Source organism: Pagrus pagrus, assembly GCF_965226575.1.
Source record: "Pagrus pagrus genome assembly, chromosome: 22".
Taxonomy (NCBI): Eukaryota; Metazoa; Chordata; class Actinopteri; order Spariformes; family Sparidae; genus Pagrus; species Pagrus pagrus.
Genome location: NC_140204.1, coordinates 23,548,728 through 23,554,532, shown reverse-complemented (window position 1 = coordinate 23,554,532; position 5,805 = coordinate 23,548,728).

Sequence of the window (5,805 nt, the reverse complement as noted above, 5' to 3'; positions counted from 1 at the left end):
TATCCATCTTGATTAATCAACATTGAAATTGTTGTAAAATCCTGATATAGAATACTGAATAAAGATACTATGATTATAGACTGGCTGTAGATTGCAAATTGAAGAGAGAGAAAATAATGTCAGTATTCTCTCAAGTCCTGTATAACTAGCTAGTTCTAGCACAGTGATATCTAAATTATTACCTACTACGATCAGGACAGCTGATAATACGTAGCTGAAGCAAGTGTTCCCAGTGGAGGGAAGTGTTCCCCATGAAGATACCTTTCTTTGGATTGTTCTAAAATTGGCAAGAACACAAGATTTACAGACAATGAAGCTTAATTCAGCTGTCGACGACTGCAGTAACTGCAACTGAAGCTCACAAAAACAAAGCAGAGCTCACTTACACTTATTATGGTTTGCATTGGCTTTTGGTTGAATATGTAGTTCCTGGATTTTGTTCCCCTCTAAGATAGAGCAAGAACTGTTGTGGTATCACTGGAGAAGCCAAGGAGAAACAAAGTTACAAAACAAAACAGACAATAAAAAGTTAAATTTCAGTCATTTTCAAATAAAATGAAGTTACTGCTTTATAGCTCTGTAGAGCAGTATGGTAGGACTTTTTTTTAATGGGGTTTTTATTGATTAAGGTCTTATCACAAAAACATATACAGCTTGAAAGTAGAACAGCTGAATCGATTTCCTGTCCGACACCCTGTTTACCAACCAAAGGATCATTAATAAGTTTGCAGCCAAACACTCAAAAAAAAACAACCGAACAAACAAAACAAAAAAAACCCCACCAAAACAGTCACATACAGTCGTGGTCAAACGTTTAAATACACTTGTAAAGAGCATGTATATCATAGCAGTCTTGAGTTCCCATTATTTCTACAACTCTCATTTTTCTGTGATGGGATGAGGGAAAAAAAACATACTACTTTGTCACAAAATACATTCATGAAGTGTGGTTGAATAAAATAAAGATACAGTTATTATAGGTCTTCAGAAAATGTGACCATGTGTGTCAAAAATATACATACAGCAAATTGAACAATCAATTTTGGTGATTACAGAAAGTTGTGTGAATCAATATTATTTGTAGCATGGCCTCTTAACCTCTTGTGAGTCATTCTGATTGAGAACAGCTGGTGACTTTTGTGGGCCCATTGTAATAGGACCTGTTGAGGACCCATTAATTACTCAGTCACGGACACTACAATGGGAAAGTCTAAGGAGCTCAGCATTGATCTGAAAGGGCACATTATTGATTTGAACAAGTCAGGGAAGTCACTTGGAGCCATTTCAAAGCAGTTACAGGTTCTAAGATCAACTGTGCAAACAACTGTATAAAGTGCATGGCACAGTTGTGTCACTGCCACGATCAGGAAGAAAACACAAACTATTACCTGCAGCTATTGGATGGTCAAGAGTAGGCATGGGCTGGTATGAGATTCTGACGGTATGATAACCTTAGGCAAAAATATCACGGTTTCACGGTATTATGATTACAGCTCTAAAATATGTATTTTGAATGTCTGTATTTAAAAACAAAAAAGGAAAAAACATTACACATGTGCTTCTCTTCTTCACCTCATGTTAGAGAAACTAGCTGGTGTTATCCATCTTAGCAATAAAGATTGATGAAAGAAAAAAAGTTATGGATAACTTTTTTTTTTTTACTGAGGCAGATTTGGTAACTAGCATGATAAGATGGCTCTATCTTAGCATGCTAGTTAGTAACTTTTTTTTTTACTGACGCAGATATGCTATCAGAGATATAGAAAAGATATGGTAACTACCATCTGCCTCAGTAACAAACTCATTTCACTAATGTCAGACGCTAATACGCTCGTTCATTTCAAGACAACATTAACTTTCCTTTGAATTTAGCATACAGCAATGGGTGGTGCTCCCGTAGATGCGCTATCATATTCGATGTATTGCCTCCTCGGGCTGCCACTGTCCGCAAGCACGTTTTGCATGGGCGACCTTCTTCCTCCGGGCCGTGGCCGTCTGGCTTTTTACGGTAGCCGAAGTATTCCCATACAGCCGACTTGGTCCGTTTAGACGGGGGAAAAGTTCGGGGGGCTCGCCTCCTTCAGCCATCATGCTGTTTGTCACTCACAGCAACCGGCACAGCAAATTCTTCAGGAAAACCTAAAATCATCAGCAGAAGATTGGCTCTTGGGTGCAGCTTGGTGTTCCAACAGGATAAACGCACATCAAAAGTGGTAAAGGAATGGAACCTTGTTGAGAACATGTGGATGGTGCAGAAGAGACAATTACGTACCAGGAAGCTAAATTTAGTTTAACTTCACTGAAGTGGAGTGGAAAAAAATGTAACCAGAGGACTACCAGAAGCTTGTGGATTGCTTAATTAGGTGCTTTTGATTGATCAAAAGCACCTAATTAAAGTGAAAATGGCCAAGAGACATTTAACCAAATATTACAATTACTGTGTGACTATGTGTTCCACTCATTCCATCACAGAAAAATGACAGGCTTAACTAGGAGTGTATATCGTTTTCCAACCACAATAACATATCGTCCAGCCATATCAGCATGTATGCTTGACACAGTGTTACGACTACTGTCGTATTGTTGTGACGTGTACAGGTGCGTGTGTGTGTGTGCTCTTGTGTCCTCTCTGAATGCAGCGCCTGCTGACCGGACTCCTCCTCCTCTGAGCACTGATTGGTTGCCGGATCCGGCCGAGGCTATAAAAGACCGAGATGGCGTCGGAGAGAGGCGGAGAGAGAGAGTCAGAGAGAGACGAAGTCCACACGCTCCTCACAGATCCAACCAGCCACACCAGGGCATCTTTGTACTTTTGTGTTGTAGGGGTGGACTGCCATTTCTGTTGATTTGTTTTCTCCTGTGTTTGGCCAGTCAGGGAGGTTAGCTTTTGTCTTTGAGTTCTGTTTTGTTTCCCGACAGGTCAGCTGATTTCCGGAGGTAGATTTCTTTTCGTTTGTTATGTTGGCCTGAGTCCATCCTGAGATTATTCGTTAAATCGCAGTTCTGTTGAAATAATAAATTCTTTATTCAACTTCTTTAAGTTTGCATCCTGGTGGCTGCTTGGATTTTGGGGAGAATGGGGCTTATTCATGTTGCGTCCCAGTCACCCCTGGATCGGTCGTAACAACAGTGAATAGTATGTTTTTACTTATTAAAATAGCTACCCCCTAGCCTTTGAATGGAAGTTAGATTGATAAACTAGACTTGCCCATCCTCTGCTAAAACAAGAATGATCAGATGAACATATATGTGTCTCATGTAGAAATGGACTGTCTACTTAAAGTTGTTTTAAGTGTAAAAAGATGTTCTGAAACTTCACTTGGTGATTGGGTGATTTGACATTTCACATCACAAAGTTAATTGGCCAACCATCACAGGATACTTGTACAGGATTGTTTGACATGCATACAAGCAGATAAGTCCAATAATTTCCCACCCCTATCATCTAAATGAACATGGTAATTGCAACATCCCTAACAAAAAAAAATCCACACATTCAGTGCTTTCAGATGAGAACTTCTCAACTAGGCGCTTGAGCTCCCACCAAGCCCCTTAATTGAAAAGAATAAGAAATAAAATAGTGTAGAATGAAAACATATTAACTGTATTATCTATAATGCACAACTTACATAGTAGTACTTTAGGGATTGGGAAAAAATCCTTAGTTTCTGGAAAAAAAAGCTCAATTCTGTAGTTATAAATATCCATGCAGCCCATATCCATCTCCAAATAAGTTCAACCTTTAATGCTTCATTAGAGCATGCTTCCAAATGCTCATATAAGAATAAACTGAGCATAAGCATGTAAGTGAGGATGACCTACATTATGACTAGATAGTAAAAAACTTTAGCCATACTCCATCAGGATCATGAAATCACGTCACCCTACAGAAAAGCAACTGTTATTGACCTTTATAACCAGAAGCGATGTGAAAAGTTTAGACGTAACCCACACTTGGGTATATATCAATAATGACCCATCACAACATTACTTTGAATAGGGTGTCACCCTGCAAGGAAACAGCTCTAGCTGGAGCATACAAAATATGAAACAGTAATATCAACTTGTGACTGTGGACAGTCAACATTGTGGCCATGGAAAGGATACAGTGATGTGCAGGCATAAACAGATGCTCATATACGAGGATTTTCAGTCTTAAAGTCATTCTCCGACCTCTGTGGATGGAATAATGTTCTTTCTGACATATGCCATAGCCTTGTCCGGATCCGAGCTGGGAACATAATGCCACAGCGAACACTCTGTCAGTCACGGAGAAGCCTCCTCACATCTGCCCAGGCTTTGGCCACACTTTGACACAGTGTTATCTGGAAAGATGTTGACTGGATCCCCATTAAAACCAAGTGGACCCTGGGTTCTGGCAGGGCATAGCACCTCAACACAGGAACAATATGGTTTGGCAATGATGCTGCAAGTCAGGACGCTCGTGGAAACAGGCTTGAGCCGTGAGACATGGAATGTAGGGTGGACCAGGAGGGATGCAGGCAACTTAAGGTGAATCGGTGCAGGACTGATGATCCTCTCAACCTCGAAAGGGCCAACATAACGAGGGGCCAGTTTCAGTCACCTGAAGGGGCAAGTCCTGGGAGGAGAGCCAAACCTTCTGTCCAGGCTGGTACTGAGCAGGGGAATGCCCTCTTAAGCCTACGAAAGACCAAGTGAAGGGGGTACAGGTAGAGGTAAGCTGGGTGAGGGGGGCGGCCACTCTGCTGTAGTTACCGATGAATCTCTGGCAGAAACTGGCGAAACCCAGTAAATGTTGCAGCTGTCGACTGGAAGTTGGTGTGGGCCACTCCTCCACTGCTCTTATTTTGGCAAGTTCCGGTTGGAGCTGCCCCTGTGCCACCACGTAGTCCAGGAAGTTCACCGCTGGGGAGTGAAACTTGCACTTCTCTGGCTTGACAAACAGTTTATTCTCCAGCAATCTCTATAGGACCAAGCGTACCTGCTGGACGTGTTTTTCCATGGAGCATGAGAAAATCAAAATGTAGTCTAGATAGAAGAACACAAAGAGATTTAGAATATCTCAGAGGATGTCATTAATAAGAGCCTGAAAGACCGTTGGGGTGTTGGTCAAGCCAAAGGGCATTACTTGGTATTTGAAGTGGTCCAGGGGTGTGTTGAATCCAGTCTTCCACTTGTCTCCCTCCCGAACACGGACCAAGTGGTAGGCGTTTCGTAGATCCAGCTTAGTGAAGATTTTGGCATGGCAAAGTGGCTCAAATGATGGGTTGATGAGGGGAAGGGAGTACTTGTTCTTTACCATGATGTCATTGAGGCCGTGATAATCAATACAGGGGCGTGATGACTTATCCTTTTTCTCAACGAAAAAGAACCCAGTACCCAGAGGTTAGGAGGATGGTCAGATGAGTCCTGCAGCTAGAGAGTTGGTGATGTACTTCTCAATGGCCTCCCTCTCCAGGTATGACAGGTTGTAGAGAGGGCTAACTCCTAGCTAAAAACCCGGGAGAGGTTGTGGTACTCAGTTGGCACTAGAGATAGGTCGGGAGGGTAATGAGGAGATGGAGCTGGAGTTCTGGAGGTGGGTACAGCGAAGCGGAGACAGTGGGAATGGCCGGAAATGCCCCAGCTGGAAATTGAGGCAGAGGACCAGTCTATGTGGGGATTGTGGAGCCAGGGGAGACCAAGAACCACAGGGGAGATAGGTGAGGAGATGACAAACAGTTGAATTTGCTCTTGGTGATTACCAGAGATAAGGAGAGTTACTGAGACTGTGCAGTGGGTGACCTTAGCCAGTAATTCGCCATCTAAAGCGTTGACGTTCTT